This window comes from Aquarana catesbeiana, linkage group LG01, assembly GCF_042186555.1.
Source record: "Aquarana catesbeiana isolate 2022-GZ linkage group LG01, ASM4218655v1, whole genome shotgun sequence".
Taxonomy (NCBI): Eukaryota; Metazoa; Chordata; class Amphibia; order Anura; family Ranidae; genus Aquarana; species Aquarana catesbeiana.
Window position 1 is genome coordinate 251263 of NC_133324.1, and position 18909 is coordinate 270171.

At 43.1% G+C, this 18909-nt stretch overlaps 1 long non-coding RNA gene across 1 annotated transcript in view; it reads left to right on the plus strand.

The window, feature by feature from the left end:
• The window catches only part of LOC141124124 (uncharacterized), a 33209-nt gene that overhangs the window by 13835 nt on the left and 465 nt on the right, over window positions 1–18909 (plus strand). The gene's annotated exons all lie outside the window — the stretch shown is intronic.

Consider the following 18909-nt stretch of genomic DNA (forward strand, 5'->3'; position numbering starts at 1 on the left):
ACCACATAATGCTTAGACATGGGCTGCCAATAAGTCTTCCTGTATTAATAAATGGTAATCACTGAATTGGCACATTTAGCAGATTATCCAATAGTTACATAAAATGTGTAAATGTTCAGGGACCACAGATCAAAGGTCTAAGAAAACACATATACTGGAGGTGTAAAGGGTAGAAGTGTCTAGAAAGAATTCACCTGCTGGTGGCATTGTGGCTCCCAGATCTACAGGCTGCAGTTCCAGTGTCCACCAGCAGGTGTCTCTCAGCAGTCAGAAGCTGACATCATCTTCTGCAATTAGACATCTCCTGATGTTGATTGCAGGAAGTGTATTTAAACCTTGTGCATGCTTTTCCTCACTGCCTTGGTATTTTTTCCATGTGCATCTTGTTTCCTGTTCCTGGACCCGACCCTGCAGCCTGATTCCTTCATACCTGCTTTCTGCGTCCTCTGGTACCATCTCCCTGTCCTGTCTTGTTCCCAGCTCCTTCTGCTTGATCTCCCATGTATGACCCTGGCTCTGTTATGATTATGACCTGTTTATCCCATTTACTGTATATATTTGAGTCAGGATGATTGAAGCGCATTATTACTACTATTACATTGTAATATAAAATGAAATCATTCAACTCACCATAATGCAGAATCAGTGGGAGCCCTGTGCATGTCACCTGCTAGGTCGCCTGCCACCAGATGCCATCAGGTGTCCCCAGCAGAGTCCGTCCTTACATTAGCAGAGTCCGTCCTTACATCAGGTGCCCCCAGCAGAGTCCCTCCTTACATCAGGTGCCCCCAGCAGAGTCCCTCCTTACATCAGGTGCCCCCAGCAGAGTCCGTCATTACATCAGATGCCTCCAGCAGAGTCCCTCCTTACATCAGGTGCCCCCAGCAGAGTCCCTCCTTGAATGAATGAGTGACTTGTATAGCGCTACCTATGCGAACTGAATCGCCTCAGGGCGCTTTTTTAACCTACCAGCATGTCTTTAGAGTGTGGGAGGAAACCGGAGTGCCCGGAGAAAACCCACGCAGGCACAAGGAGAACATGCAAACTCCAGGCAGGTAGTGCCGTGGTCAGGATTTGAACCAGTGACCCTATTGCTGCTAGGTGAGAGTGCTATCCACTACACCACTGTGCTGCCCCCTTGCATCAGGTGCCCCCAGCAGAGTCCCTCCTTACATCAGGTTCCCCCAGCAGAGTCCCTCCTTACATCAGGTTCCCCCAGCAGAGTCCCTCCTTGCATCAGGTGCCCCCAGCAGAGTCCCTCCTTGCATCAGGTGCCCCCAGCAGAGTCCCTCCTTACATCAGGTGCCCCCAGCAGAGTCCCTCCTTACATCAGGTGCCCCCAGCAGAGTCCCTCCTTACATCAGGTGCCCCCAGCAGAGTCCCTCCTTACATCAGGTGCCCCCAGCAGAGTCCCTTCTTGCATCAGGTGCCCCCAGCAGAGTCCCTCCTTACATCAGGTGTCCCCAGCAGAGTCCCTCCTTACATCAGGTGCCCCCAGCAGAGTCCCTCCTTACATCAGGTGCCCCCAGCAGTGTCCCTCCTTAAATCAGGTGCCTCCAGCAGCGGAGTCCTTCATTACATCAGGTGCCCCCAGCAGCGGAGTTCCTCCTTACATCTCTTCTCCACTGAACACAAGGGGATTAGTCATCACGGCGGCCATCTTTTTGTAGCCCATCAGAAGTGACATTGTTCTCACACTGAGAACAAAGCACCCGGCCGTAGTGATGCACTACGGGCGCCGGGCGGATGCTGTTCGGTGCGATGGATTGTGCCACAAAGCAGCTCCAAACCCCTCCAATGAAGCACCTCGTCTGCAATCTTGTGATTGCATAAACGTGGCACTTCCCATAGTGCACTGTGTTCGGTGCCTGAACACAGTGCACTTAAGGACTTTTTTTTTAACCACTTGCCTACAGGGCACTTACACCCCCTTCCTGCCAAGGCCATTTTTCAGCCTTCAGCGCTGTCACATTTTAAATGACAATTGCGCGGTCGTGCTACACTGTACCTAAACAAATTTTTTATCATTTTCTTCACACAAATGGAGCTTTCTTTTGGTGGTATTTAATCACTGCTGGGTTTTTTATTTTTTACAAAAAAAAGACCAAAATTTTGAAAAAAAATGTTTTTTACTTTTTTTCTGTCAGTAAATTTTGTAAGTAATTTTTTGCCTTCACTGATGTGCGCTGATGAGGCAGCACTGATGGACACTGATAGGCTGAACTGGTGGGCACTGATGAGGCAGGACTTATGGGCACTGATAGGTGGCACTGATGAGCACTGTTAGGTAGACATGTGTATTCGTTTTTGTACAAATGCATTTTCGTCTGAATTTCAGGTATTTTCGTTATCATTTTAACAAACGATAACGAAAGCGCAGAATCCAAAAACCGAAAGATCCGACATAAACAAATGCTTTATTTTTGTTTTCGTTGTGACAACAGTTCGGTATAGATAGGAGATTTGACATGATGATGACAATAACAATCTGTGTCTATCAAACCTGTGATCGAATGTGCCTAACCTTAACTCTATTAGTCCGAAATTATTCCACATAGAGAGAAAAGATTCCACATAGAGAGAAAAGAAAAGATTCCACATAGAGAGAAAAGATTCCACAAAGAGAGAAAAGATTCGACATAGAGAGAAAAGATTCCACATAGAGAGAAAAGATTCCACATAGAGAGAAAAGATTCCACATAGAGAGAAAAGATTCCACATAGAGAGAAAAGATTCGACATAGAGAGAAAAGATTCCACATAGAGAGAAAAGATTCCACATAGAGAGAAAAGATTCCACATAGAGAGAAAATAATCGACGAAGAGAGAAAAGATTCCACATAGAGAGAAAAGATTCCACATAGAGAGAAAAGATTCCACAGAGAGAGAAAAGATTCCACATAGAGAGAAAATAATCGATGAAGAGAGAAAAGATTCCACATAGAGAGAAAAGATTCCACATAGAGAGAAAAGATTCCACATAGAGAGAAAATAATCGACGAAGAGAGAAAAGATTCCACATAGAGAGAAAAGATTCGACATAGAGAGAAAAGATTCCACATAGAGAGAAAAGATTCGACATAGAGAGAAAAGATTCCACAAAGAGAGAAAAGATTCCACAAAGAGAGAAAAGATTCGACATAGAGAGAAAAGATTCCACATAGAGAGAAAAGATTCCACATAGAGAGAAAAGATTCCACATAGAGAGAAAAGAAAAGATTCCACATAGAGAGAAAAGATTCCACAAAGAGAGAAAAGATTCCACATAGAGAGAAAAGATTCGACATAGAGAGAAAATAATCAACGAAGAGAGAAAAGATTCCACAAAGAGAGAAAAGATTCGACATAGAGAGAAAAGATTCGACATAGAGAGAAAAGATTCCACATAGAGAGAAAATAATCGACGAAGAGAGAAAAGATTCCACAAAGAGAGAAAAGATTCGACATAGAGAAAAAAGATTGGACATAGAGAGAAAATAATCGACATAGAGAGAAAAGATTCCACATAGAGAGAAAAGATTCCACATAGAGAGAAAAGATTCCACAAAGAGAGAAAAGATTCCACATAGAGAGAAAAGATTCCACATAGAGAGAAAAGATTCCACATAGAGAGAAAAGATTCGACATAGAGAGAAAATATTCGACATAGAGAGAAAAGATTCCACATAGAGAGAAAAGATTCGACATAGAGAGAAAATAATCAACGAAGAGAGAAAAGATTCCACAAAGAGAGAAAAGATTCGACATAGAGAGAAAAGATTCGACATAGAGAGAAAAGATTCCACATAGAGAGAAAATAATCGACGAAGAGAGAAAAGATTCCACAAAGAGAGAAAAGATTCGACATAGAGAAAAAAGATTGGACATAGAGAGAAAATAATCGACATAGAGAGAAAAGATTCCACATAGAGAGAAAAGATTCCACATAGAGAGAAAAGATTCCACAAAGAGAGAAAAGATTCCACATAGAGAGAAAAGATTCCACATAGAGAGAAAAGATTCCACATAGAGAGAAAAGATTCGACATAGAGAGAAAATAATCGACGAAGAGAGAAAAGATTCCACATAGAGAGAAAAGATTCCACATAGAGAGAAAAGATTCGACATAGAGAGAAAATAATCAACGAAGAGAGAAAAGATTCCACAAAGAGAGAAAAGATTCGACATAGAGAGAAAAGATTCGACATAGAGAGAAAAGATTCCACATAGAGAGAAAATAATCGACGAAGAGAGAAAAGATTCCACAAAGAGAGAAAAGATTCGACATAGAGAAAAAAGATTGGACATAGAGAGAAAATAATCGACATAGAGAGAAAAGATTCCACATAGAGAGAAAAGATTCCACATAGAGAGAAAAGATTCCACAAAGAGAGAAAAGATTCCACATAGAGAGAAAAGATTCCACATAGAGAGAAAAGATTCCACATAGAGAGAAAAGATTCGACATAGAGAGAAAATAATCGACGAAGAGAGAAAAGATTCCACATAGAGAGAAAAGATTCCACATAGAGAGAAAAGATTCGACATAGAGAGAAAATAATCGACGAAGAGAGAAAAGATTCGACAAAGAGAGAAAAGATTCGACATAGAGAGAAAAGATTCCACATAGAGAGAAAAGATTCCACATAGAGAGAAAAGATTCGACATAGAGAGAAAAGATTCGACATAGAGAGAAAATAATCGACGAAGAGAGAAAAGATTCCACAAAGAGAGAAAAGATTCCACATAGAGAGAAAAGATTCGACATAGAGAGAAAATAATCAATGAAGAGAGAAAAGATTCCACAAAGAGAGAAAAGATTCCACATAGAGAGAAAAGATTCGACATAGAGAGAAAAGATTCCACATAGAGAGAAAAGATTCCACATAGAGAGAAAAGATTCCACATAGAGAGAAAAGATTGGACATAGAGAGAAAAGATTCTACATAGAGAGAAAAGATTCCACATAGAGAGAAAAGATTCGACATAGAGAGAAAAGATTCGACATAGAGAGAAAAGATTCCACATAGAGAGAAAAGATTCCACATAGAGAGAAAAGAAAAGATTCCACATAGAGAGAAAAGATTCCACAAAGAGAGAAAAGATTCCACATAGAGAGAAAAGATTCCACATAGAGAGAAAAGATTCCACATAGAGAGAAAAGAAAAGATTCCACATAGAGAGAAAAGATTCCACAAAGAGAGAAAAGATTCCACATAGAGAGAAAAGATTCGACATAGAGAGAAAATAATCAACGAAGAGAGAAAAGATTCCACAAAGAGAGAAAAGATTCGACATAGAGAGAAAAGATTCGACATAGAGAGAAAAGATTCCACATAGAGAGAAAAGATTCCACATAGAGAGAAAAGATTCCACATAGAGAGAAAAGATTCCACATAGAGAGAAAAGATTGGACATAGAGAGAAAAGATTCTACATAGAGAGAAAAGATTCCACATAGAGAGAAAAGATTCCACATAGAGAGAAAATAATCAACGAAGAGAGAAAAGATTCCACAAAGAGAGAAAAGATTCGACATAGAGAGAAAATAATCAACAAAGAGAGAAAAGATTCCACAAAGAGAGAAAAGATTCGACATAGAGAGAAAATAATCAACGAAGAGAGAAAAGATTCCACAAAGAGAGAAAAGATTCGACATAGAGAGAAAAGATTCGACATAGAGAGAAAAGATTCCACATAGAGAGAAAAGATTCCACATAGAGAGAAAAGAAAAGATTCCACATAGAGAGAAAAGATTCCACATAGAGAGAAAAGATTCCACATAGAGAGAAAAGATTCCACGTAGAGAGAAAAGATTCCACATAGAGAGAAAAGATTCCACGTAGAGAGAAAAGATTCCACATAGAGAGAAAAGATCGCTGCTGGAATTGGGTGGGGGAAGTAAAATAAAAATAATAATGATGATGAATGTTATTGGCCGATTGTAACCGAAGAGGAGGGGCAGTAAAATAGCTAGAATTAAGTACACACGTACAGCCAACTTCCTTTCACTTACGATTTGCTAGCAGAGAGAGACACTCACACTGAATCATTTCAGAAGTCAATCTTAGCTGGTCAATTTGTCAGAGAACCTGAGTGGGGGGCCCATGGAATCCACAATCCCTTGGAGAGGCTGGGAAACCCTTGTTCCAGATCCCCATGCATCACCTATGTCTAAGTTACCCTGTGTCTATTAGGGGCACAGCATGACTGAGAAAAGGACGGACAGCTATTTAATGGACACCGAGAATTTGGTTTGAATTACTTAAAATGGAACAGTAATATTTATCAACAATATTTCTCAAGAAATCTATGATACATGAATTCCACTGTATCAGAATGATGGGACATTGTAAGAGGTTTGTAGACTGTTGCCATGCCATCTGCAATCCCAGATTAATCAAAGCATTGTTTGGTAGACATGTGCGATTAGTTTCGTACGAATCAAAAATTTTGTACGAATTTCCGTAAAATTCGTACATTCGGGAGGATCCGAAATACGAATTGCTATGCTTCCGAAATTTTGTACGAAATTTTGTTTACGAATTTCGGATTCCAAATTCCTAATGAACATTCGTAATTGTTACGAAAAGTTAACGAACCTAAAAGTTAAAAACGAGGAAGTCATCACAGCACAGGGATGGTGGGAGCCCCTCATAATGATAAATTCATCATAACGAACATCCGTAATAGTTACGAAAAGTTAAGGAACCTAACGGAAATTCGTATTTGGTATGAAATTTTGGACACGAATTACGAAATACGAATTAATTCCAATACGGAATGGAACGGAACAAAACAAATTTATTGACGGCGCACATGTCTATTGCTTGGATGTGGATTCCATGGCCTGCAATGTAGGATACAGACCATCTGATAATTCTGGGAGATCCTGCTATTGTGTGAAGGTGTCCTGTGTTTAAAGTATATTTATGATTTTGTGTGTTGTGTCTTCTGAGCTAAAAGATGGCAAGTCTGTACTGAAAGGTCATACCTCGGAGTCACCTAGACTGGTTAAATGATTCGTTAATTAGATTATGTTCATTTATGTTTCTGGTTACATGTGTCTTGTTAGGGAAATATGATCAGGAAGGGCGAATGTTCTTCTGAAATGTATAAAAGCCTGTATTTCTTGTCCAATGAGGAGTTCCATGTTCAGTTTGTAACTAAGCTAGTCTTGCCTGGTTCTTGGTTGCAATGGCTGTAATATTTGATATCTGAGGATCCAGGTTGGAGGAAGCAGTGTACTGGTGGAAGCACTTAAGTGAAGTGCGAAGTGGTTCTGTTACAGAAGTCATCTCAGGTGGAGTGCCCCATCCTGCATCCTTCCCGACTCCCAGCAGAGTTACCCAGTGGGAGATGAACGATACATAACATTGCTGCCATTACTTGCTAGACCACGTCTCTGCTGACTGTGTGGTTATGTGTTTTGGAAATATTACCTACCACATGATGTTGGAGGGCAGGGATAAGCTTATGAGTGAAGAATAGGGATGAGCCAACATATTTTTCATGCAAATGATAACATTTTTACCCATTCAGCCTCCTGTTTGTCAGGAGTTAAGTATCACATGTAGAAGTGATATTTCTGCTGCGTCTGTAAATTTAGCCTGGAGTTGGGCTTTACATTTGGCTACTTTGTTTGTCAATGAATTGCAATAAAATAAAATCATTTTGCAAAAAGTTCATAGGGAAATGTGAGCATTGTTCTGGGCCATAGGTGGTGTACAGGTGTGAGAGATGAAATGGTTAATAAAATATTAGCAAGGTATTTGGTGAACAAACCATCCATATATACACAATATTACCAAAAGTTTTGGGACACCTGCCTTTACACGCACATGAACTTTAATGGCATCCCACTCTTAGTCCATAGCAGGGGTGGACTGACCATTCGGGCACTCGGGCACTGCCTGAGGGCCCAGGGCCACTAGGGTCCCCATCAGGGTTCCCAGCCTCAATAAAAACAGGGACAGTTTATAAAAATGTGTGTTTTTTTTACACATGTCCCTGAAATGTCTGACAACGACATAATTTTGATGTGAAAATCCTGAGGTTGTAGCTTCACCACCTCTCCGCTGCCTTCTCAGCCAATGGGAACACAGTGTACCCGCCCCCTTCTCCAGCACAGCTTAGTTGACATAGGAGCAGAAGATGCCGACAGCTGGAGGATAGGAGAGAGAGGAGTATACAGCCTGCAGTGTGGGACGGGCTGCTGCCTGCTGGAAGGTAAGCTGGCTGAGCTGAATTTATTCTTGTCAGAGCTTAACCTGGTAAGCAGGGGGGCTGTTTTTCCTCTAGCAGGGCTCCTCCTATCTCTGAGGGTGTTAGATCTATTTTCTGTGTGAAGTGCACTGCTCCTGGAGGAAGGACATGTTCTGAACTTCTATCCCAATTTCTGCTACACCTCCCTAATCATTACCTGCCCACTAGGGATGAGTCGAACACCCCCCGGTTCGGTTCCCACCAGAACCTGCGAACGGACCGAAAATTCGCATGAACGTTAGAACCCCATTGACGTCTATGGGACTCGAACATTCGAAATCAAAAGTGCTCATTTTAAAGGCTAATTTGCATGGTATTGTCCTAAAAAGGGTTTGGGGACCCGGGTCCTACCCCAGGGGACATGGATCAATGCAAAAAAAACTTTTAAAAACGGCTGTTTTTTCGGGAGCAGTGATTTTAATGATGCTTAAAGTAAAAAAAAAAAAAGTGAAATATTCCTTTAAATATCGTACCTGGGGGGTGTCTATAGTATTCCTGTAAAGTGACGCGTGTTTCCCGTGTTTAGAACAGTCCCTGCACCAAATGTCATTTTTAAAGGAAAAAATCTCATTTAAAACTGCTTGCGGGTTTAATGTCATGTCGGGTCATGGCAATATGGATGAAAATCAGTGAGACAAACGGCATGGGTACCCCCCAGTCCATTACCAGGCCCTTTGGGTCTTGTATGGATATTAAGGGGAACCCCGCACCTAAATTAAAATAAGGAAAGGCCCTATATACTCTGAACAGCAGTATACAGGCTGTAGGTTTGTTGTTAAGTAGAATCTCTTTGTAATTTTGAACGGGTACATTTTTAACGTGTTTAGCTCCAGCCAAAAAATCTTTTTTAAGCTTTTTGGAAAACATAGGGAAGGGTTATCACCCCTGTGACATTTGTTTTGCTGTCTGTGCTCCTCTTCAGAAGATTTCACCTCACTTTCTGTCCCAATGACAAATGTTTTTTGAAAATTTGGGGTTTTTTGCAGAACAAGGACTGGTGATAAAGCATAAGTAGAAAGGAGAAATGTTTTTCCCATATTAACTCTTACAGGAGAGAATTTCCCTTCCTAGGGGTAGATTTCATCTCACTTCCTGTTGTCTCCTTCCGTTTGCAAGTAGGAGTCGTTTGTAAGTTGGATGTTTGCAAGTAGGGTCCTGCCCTATATACTCAGCAGAAATTTGGGCCTTAGGTGTTGTTGTGCCAACAACACTGTAAGCCCTCACAGGGCCCTGCTGTGAAATATTAGATCAAGAATTGTAATTACATGTCCCTGTTGAACAGGGGCTGAAAAATTAGGCCTTAAGCACTGGTGCTGGTGCCACAACACTGCAACCCCTCACATATACTCTAGTTGTAACGCAGAATCGAGCCCTGCTGCAAAGTATTGCATCAAAAATTGTAATTACACGCCCCTGTTAAACAGGGGCTGAAAAATTGGGCCTTAGGCACTGGTGGTGGCGCCCAGAACCAAAAATGTTCTTACAAGCTATCACCGTGATGATTGAGGAGGAAGAGGATAATTACTCAGGGATAATCACTCAGCATCAGCATAGGCAGTCTTTGAAGGGATCTGAGATTTAAAAAAAAATTATTCGGTTACATCAGCTTCAGGTGCTTGGTAGCTGGTGGTGATCCAAGACTGATTCATTTTTATGAAGGTCAGTCGATCGACCGAGTCGGTGGACAGACGCACCCTGTGATCGGTTACAAAGCCTCCAGCAGCACTGAATGTGCGTTCCGAAAGAACGCTGGATGTAGGACAGGCCAGTAGCTCAATTGCATACTGTGCAAGCTCTGGCCAGTGATCCATCCTCAAGACCCAGTAACCCAGAGGATTTTCGGTGGGAAAGGTGTCCAAGTCAGATCTTGCCCCTAGGTATTCCTGCACCATGTAAAACAGACGCTGGCGATGGTTGCTGGAACTGATCATACCTTGGGGCTGCGGACCAAAAAATTGTCTGAACGCATCGGTCAGATGGCCACCTTCTCCACCGCTCCTTCTTTGACTGACCGAAGCCTCAGCAAGACATTGTCCAGAAACAGGAGTTTGTAACCTCCCAGTCTCTGGGAACGCGTTGCACAGATTTTTCTGCAAGGCCTCCCGAAGATGTTTCATCCTCTGCTCCCTCTGCGATGGCAAGATAAGGTCCGCAACCTTACCCTTGTAACGTGGATCAAGGAGGGTTGCCAGCCAGTATTAGTCCTTCTCCTTGATACCACGAATACGAGGATCCTTACGCAGGCTTTGCAGGATCAGGGAGGCCATGCAGCGTAGGTTTGCTGAGGCATTCGGTCCGGAGTCCTCTGGGTCACTAAGGACGACATGGTCCGCAGCCACCTCCTCCCAGCCATGTACAAGTCCATGTGTTTCTTGGGACTGATCCCTTAAAGACTGCTGCTGATGCTGAGTGCCAGGCTCCACCTCCATACTGACACAATCTTCCTCCTCCTCCTCTTCCTGTGTGATCGGCGGGCATGCAGGAACACTGTCTGGATAAAGGGGGCCTTGAGAGCTAAGGAAGTCCTCCTCTTCCTGCCTCTGTTCTGCCTCAAGTGCCCTGTCCATTATTCCACGCAGCGTGTGCTCCAACAGTTGGACAAGGGGGACAGTGTCACTGATGCATGCACTGTCACTGCTCACCATCCTCGTGGCCTCCTCAAATGGTGACAGGACAGTGCATGCATCCCTGATCATGGCCCACTGGCGTGGGGAAAAAAAACAAGCTCCCCTGACCCTGTCCTGGTGCCATAGTCGTACAGGTACTCATTGATGGCCCTCTGCTGCGTGTGCAGCTGCTGCAGCATTGCCAACGTTGAGTTCCACCTGGTGGGCATGTCACAGATTAGGCGGTTCTTGGGCAGGTTAAACTCCTTTTGGAGGTCCGTCAGCTGAGCACTGGCATTATATGACCGGCGGAAATGCACACAGACTTTCCTGGCCTGCCTCAGGACATCCTGTAAGCCCGGGTACCTGCCCAAGAACCGCTGCACCACCAAGTTAAGGACGTGAGCCAAACAGGGCACATGGGTCATTTGTCCCTGTCGGAGGGCAGAGAGGAGGTTGGTGCCATTGTCACAAACCACTATTCCTGCCTTAAGTTGGCGTTGGGTCAACCACCTTTGAACCTGCCCCTGCAGAGCTGACAGAACCTCTGCCCCAGTATGGCTCCTGTCCCCCAAGCACACCAGCTCAAGCACCGCATGGCATCTTTTGGCCTGCGTAATTGCGTAGCCCCTTGAACGGCTACGGAGCACCGCTGGTTCCGAGGACAAAGCACAGGAAGAGGCCATGGAGGAAGAGGAAGGGGTGGAGGGAGAGAGGTGTGTTAGAATCATTAGTAGTAGCATTTTGGAGGCGTGGTGGCGGAACAACCTCCAACACTACTGCACCTTGTCCTGCATCCTTCTCAGCTGCCAGCAGAGTCACCCAGTGTGCCGTGAAACTTAGGTAACATCCCTGTCCATGCCTGCTGGACCATGAGTCAGCGGTAATATGCACCTTACCTCTGACCGCCCTGTCCAGCGAGGCATGGACATTGCCTTCCACATGCCGGTAGAGAGCCGGAATCGCCTTCCGTGAGAAAAAGTGGCGTTTGGGTACCTGCCACTGAGGAACCGCACATTCCACAAACTCATGGAAGGGGGCAGAGTCTACCAACTGAAAAGGCAGCAGTTGAAGTGCTAGCAATTTTGCCAAGCTAGCATTCAACCGCTGGGCATGTGGATGGCTGGGAGCAAACTTCTTTCGGTGGTGCAGCAGCAGGGGCAGGGAAATTTGCCTGGTACAATCTGACGTCGGTGTACCAAAAGCAGATTGCCCACAAGTACTTGGCTGTGACACACCTAATTCTACACCTTCATTCCTCTCAGTGCAGGTCTCAGAGAGGACTGAAGGTATAGTGGGGTTGGAAATCTCAGCTGATGAGGAGCAAGGAGAGGTCCTCTTTGTTCTTTGGTGTGGGTCTTTTAGATACGCTTGCCAATGAACTGCATGGCAGGTCAACATATGTCTGGTCAAGCATGTGGTACCCAAGCGGGAGATGTTTTGGCCACGCGAGATACGCTTGAGACATATGTTGCAAATAGCAGCGGTGCGATCTGATGCACTCATCTCAAAAAAGGCCCACACCAAAGAACTTTTTGAATAACGCGCAGAGACTGCAGCACCCTGCACATGTGGAGCTTTGTGGTGTGATGCAGTCAATGTTCTGCCCTTAGGCTGGACCCTGGAGGGCATCCTGCGTCGTTGGTGATGTGCCGCCTCCTCCTCATCCTCCTCCTCCTCCTCCTCCTCTCTCCTATCAGGCACCCACGTTGAGTCAGTGATCTCATCATCCCCTCCCTCCTCATCACTGGAGCAAACCTGGCAGTATGCTGCAGCAGGGGGAGCATGACTGCCAGATTGCTGTCCTTCTTGGGCACCCCCTCTGTCCGTGCTCACGTTACTGCCTTCATAGAGCTCAGTATCATCATCAGAGCCTTCCAAACGCTGGGCATCCTCCTGGAGCATGTACCCAACACTGTGGTCAAACAGTTCGAGGGACTCCTCAGGAGGACATGGTGGGGCTAGGGAAGGAGTGACTGATGACATTGAGCCAAGGGAAGAGGCCGCTGCTTTGCCAGACAAAGTACCCTGGGCATGGGTGAGAGAGGATGAGGAGGATGAGGACGGCTTGGTCATCCACTCGACCAAGTCTTCCGCATGTTGCGGCTCAACACGGCCAGCTGCCGAAAAAAAGGCCAAGCGTGTCCCATGGCCACGTGCTGATGAGGATGCACCGTCTCCACGACCAGCACTAGACACAGAGCCTGCTTGCCCTCTCTTATTGGCTTGTGACTGTCTGCCTCTCCTTCTTGGCCTTCCAGACATACTAATGGCCTGTAGCTGCACTAAGCTGGGATATATATATATATATATATATATGTACTGATACTGCAGCTAGTAAGATCAACTGCCTGCCTGTAGTATGAGAACACCACCAACCTTCTACAGGTAGCTTTAGCTGAACACTGTGAGCAGGACGCACTGCACTAACTGTAAATAGTTTAGCTGCCTGACTGTGGTACTAATAGGATCAAAAGAACACCAGTAATTTTCTTCAGGTAGCTGTAAATACTGTAACAAGACAAGCCTGCCTGTCAGTAGGAAGATAACAGGAACGGATCTAGCTGAACTGAATACAGTGTATATATATATATATATACAACACCTGGGATGTATATATATACACAATACACTGTAAGTGCAGCTAACTCACTGACTGTTCTGCCTAATCTATCTAACTCAAATCAAATGACACTGTCTCTCTCTCTCTCTATCTATGAACGCCGGAACACACTACACAGGGCCGCCGTGCAGGCGGCCCTATATAGTGTGGGGCGTGTACTAAATCCCCTGAGCCATAATTGGCCAAAGCCTCCTTGGCTTTGGCCAATTATGGCTCTCTGTTCAGACGGCACTGTGATTGGCCAAGCATGCGGGTCATAGTGCATGCTTGGCCAATCATCAGCCAGCAATGCACTGCGATGCCGCGGTGAATTATGGGCCGTGACGCGGCACACGAATTTGGCGCGAACGGCCCATATCGTTCGCAATTCGGCTAACGGGCGAACAGACGATGTTCGACTCGAACACGAAGCTTATCCCTACTGCCCACCAGTACACAAGCACAGTCTCCTCCTCTCATATATTGCCACAGAAATCCCAACCTCCAAAAACAAATTTCAGGGTGATGGCAAACTCATTTCAGGAAGGTGGTGCTCCGCGCTCCCAACCCCCGCCCCCACCTCCCCTTTGCTGCAACATTTTTTTGAGATCACTGTGTTTATTTTTAATTTAAATTCCAATCTTAACAGTACCAAATCCATCCTTGTCCTCCTTCCTTTTCCATCCCCCCCTCCTTCTTTCTTAGAAGGTTGTTCATAACCTCAACTAACTTTAATCTCATTATAAATAATGCTTTACTAACCATTTCCCCAATATTGTTTCACAGGATCTCTATAGTCTTGAGACATTACTATATCCCATACATAGAAACAGCTCAAATAAGTAATATAGAGTACAGATCTCCCCTTTTTTTAAAAATGGTATACGTATAGGTGCTTATATACGTGTATGAGGATACGCACACATAAAGGTTTCCCGCCTTGTCCTTTTTATGTAGGTGGTTTGTCAAGACCCTATTCCAGCAGGGGAGATAATCTAGCTAAAATAACTGGGTCTCCTAAATATTTAGGCTGTAAATGTTGTTCAACTGAAGAGATCTGAAATGGAGATCCAGGGGCAGTAATTGGATTACTTGCAGCATCTCCTGGATCTCTATTGGACATGCGCACTGCCAAAAAACTGGTTTGTTTTCGTTTCATTCGTTTTTTGTTTTTTTTTTCGGAAATTTGAAAATTCGGAAATTTGGAAATTTGAAAATAAGCAAGAAAATTCCAAAAATTCAAAAGAACGAAAATCTGAAATAACTAATAATAACTAACTATTAATTTATAGGTATTGGAATTTTGTTTCAAATTTGGCTGTTAGTGAATGTAACAAATACTAATTTATCTGAAGTTACGAATTATCCAAAATAACAAATGTTGTATCTAATAATAATAATACAAATGAATAATAATAAATAACCTATAAGTGACCCCACCCACTCACAGTTTGAGTCCAATAGGGGTGTTAACGAATCTAAACAAATGGAACAGAATACATTAATAATAAATAATAATACATTATTATTATTATTATTGTTATTTATTATTATTGGTTTTTCAATGCATACGTATAATAATAAAGAGCATGTTTACATGTTAAATTCCACTTACAATTAAGATAAAGATAACTTTAGCAATATCCTAGTAAACAAGGCAGAGCTTTTGATTAAAGGGTCCAATGGGTTCGGACACAAAGGGTAGTAAGTTGAAACATAAGAGGGACTCTATGATGATCTTGCAGAGAGACCGGGTCTGCCCCCATAACACCCAAACACCCCTATTGGGCTCAATCTGTGAGTGGGTGGGGGCACTTATAGGTTATTTATTATTATTAATTAGTTACGTTCCATTCGTTTAGATATGACATTCGTTATTTTGGATAATTCATAACTTCAGATAAAAGCATTTATCATTTTCCTGTCATTTCACAATTATGTGACACTTTGTGTTGGTCTATCACATAAAATCCCAATAAAATACATTTACGTTTTTGGTTGTAACATGATAAAATGTGGAAAATTTCAAGGGGTATGAATACTTTTTCAAGGCACTGTACACTATTGAACAAACAATAAAGTATGTAACTTAGAATAGATCAAGTCACATATGTCTTATTTAGATTATAAAAGATACAGCAACATCTACATGTAGAAAAAGAAGATAACCTCCATATGACTGTATCAGAAATAATTGGGTTATGTTTATATCTATCCAGATTTGTTGAGGAAGTCTCAATGTTTGCTGCTCTTATAATCCATGGAGGTAACATCATCAGCATAAACCATATAACGAGTAATGCCATAGTAACCGTAACTGTCACCTTGCACCCCATTATGAGTATGAACAATAAAGAAACACGTGGGGTCCCTTGGATAGGGTAAATCCCCGACATACAAGTTGGCATATGGTCAATAGAAGTGCAAGTGTTCAGGGTTAATAGGGGGGTGGATAGAGAGGGGACCTGAGCGGATGAGAAGGAGAGGGGGGGAGAGGGCGGAAAACAGAGAGGGGGAAAAAAAGGGAGTGGGGGAGGGTAAGGGTCAGTTAACGAAAGGTAGGGGATGGAGATTCTACCTTCATGTGTGGGTATGGATTAAGGTGCAGATGAGTTTACTATCTCTTGGAAGTGGAGCCCGCGGGCCCATTTGTGGGAGTGTCACGGGCTTTGTTGATCAGCTCCTCCATGTCAGACATTTTTCAAATGCAATGAAACCATTTGAACAGCATTGGTGGTGTTGTCAATCCACACTTAGAATACAGTGTCTGCCTGCATTTACAAGATGCATGGCTAAGGACCTACGTATGATATACAGATTTTGGAAGTGAGGAATTGTGCAATAAGCATTGTGCTGGGGTGAAATCAAGCATATAACTGGTTACTTTAGTTATAGTATTGTGCAATTCTTTCCAAAAAGAATGGGATGTTTGTATGCGTTTTGTGTGTATGTAGGAAAAGATTCCCAGCTCCAGCCTTCTAAGTGCCAAACCTACATTGGCATAAGTGGAAAAATTGTCTGGGACCCGTGGGCATACCCATTTTTCCAAAAATGTTTAACTGGATAACTTCTATACCAGTCTGCATTTGCCTGTATTACCTCCAGAAAAAACAGGAAGAGTGTCATGATTAAGGGGTCAGGCTGGAAGATCAGTTGCTATAGCAGTAGAAGTCCACACAGGAACCGGCAGGATAGAAGCACAGGCAGGTCACCCTGGAAGATGACACAGGCTCACCTAAGGTGTGGAATCTAAGTACTAACTGGTGTTCACCAGAGCTCCTGATGGTGGAGATGGATTTTGCACCAGGTCGTGGTCCTCAGGATCACCCAACCAGGAAGTGAGCAAGCCGGGATCCAGTAGCAGATATAGCAGATAGAGATCAAGCAGAAGCATAGTCAAGGAACAAGCCAAAGATTGGTAAGGAATAGTTGCAGGTTGGGATTAAGCAGAAGTCAAGTAGCAAGCCAAATGTCAGTGATGAATAGAATCAAAGATACTGACGGCATCAGGAGAGACAAAAGCAGGATATTCAAGGTTCAAGACAAATAGGATTCACGGCAGGATCATTCAAGGAATTGTCCAGGGAGCTGTCCAGTGTTATAGCACTACAGCTGTAACTTTAGAATAATTCTAATAGAATAGAATATAATAGAATGATGATAATGTGGGTCCCACACAACACACGAGTGGAGGCACTAGAGGAAAACTCTTTCATCCACAGATGCCCATCGATAAAATTAGTTAGTAAAGTATGGCAGACAACGAAGGCACTAATGGGGTACAATGGGCTGACAGAATATACCCCTTTACGGGATAACAAAAACTTGGCCAAAATAAGGGGTATAGAGACACCCAGAGTATGGGAAAGGCAGGGTATTAGCTGTTTAATCCAGTTATATGAGGGTAACCTCTTGAGGTCTTTTTTAGATCTAAGACGGAAATTTAACATATCAAATAAGGCGTTTTATAAATACCTGCAGATTAGACACACCATTCAAGTACAGTTCAGGTCTCAAACTATGGAGTGGACCCAGATCCCCATACTCCTGAAAATTGTGAATCCAGCCTCAACTAAAGGTTTAATCTTCAAGTTGTATGCTTGCCTGGGGAATAGAATTATTAATGGGGTGGAACCTCTTAAGAGTAGAGAGGGGTGGGAGAAAGACGTAGGGACAATAACTATGGTACAATGGCATAATATTTTAGAACAAGGAGCTCTGGTCTCGATTTCCCCTTCGCAGAAACTTTCTCACCTGTTTCTAATTCACAGAGTGTACTATACCCCCCAAAAAATGTTTAAACTTGGTTGGTAACAAAATGATGAGTGCCCATGTGTAAGGCAACAGGAGACCTTATCCATATGGTGTGGAAGTATCCAAAGATTTTTAGATATTGGGTGGAGATAATTGCTAGAATAAATAACATTTTTAGGAGCTCGTTAGAACCTGAGGCCAAGACATGCCTATTAGGGAGCTTGGAGGAAGATAGAGTCCTGCCTGGTACCATCGTGACAGTGTTGAGATGTCTGTTCCAAGTGAGAAAACCAATTGCACAGAAATGGCAGGCTCAGACCCCTCCGACTGTGGAGAATTGGATTGAAACTATCAATTTAATGGTTTGGAGCGAGAGAGTGATGTATATTAGGCAAGGTAACCTCAGGAAGTTCGAGAAAATGTGGAGACCTTGGCTGAAGGAGATGGGGTGTCCTGTATGAGGGGATAGGGGTGAGCTGAGGAGAGTTTTCTCCTGCTCACCACCATGCCCTTGTCTCTGCCTTTTTTTTTTTCTTTCTGTGGTCTCTTCTTTATATCTTTGGTCTATCCATGGAGAGAATTTCTTCTTCCTCTTCAGCTATATGGACAGACAATAGATATGAAGACATGTATAGATAGATTGTGTGATGTGTGCTAGGGGGGTGGGTCAGGTAGGGTAGGAGGGAGGGAGAGGGACTATAGTATAATAACCTTGTCTTTGCATTATGTGATATTATATGTTAACTTATGATGCTGTATGTTTTTAATTTTTGCAATATGAAAAATAATACAAAGAAAGAATTAAAAAAAAAGAAGATAAATAAAAATTAGAAGAATAGAGGTTTTACCCTAAACTATGTAGAGGGTTCTTTACTGTAAGAGCGGCAAGGATGTGGAATTCCCTTCCACGGGTGGTGGTCTCAGCGGGGAGCATTGATAGCTTCAAGAAACTATTAGATAATCACCTGAATGACCACAACATACAGGGATATGTAATGTAATACTGACACATAATCACACACATAGGTTGGACTTGATGGACTTGTGTCTTTTTTCAACCTACGTTGAATGTCTACGTCCTGTCCACCATCCACAATGACACCCGGAAGACACGGTCCGAATCAAAAGCCTGTATACATCCAAGATTATAATCTTTACATAGGAGGAGGGCGGTGGATTTCAATGATCAAATGCTACAGCCCTAT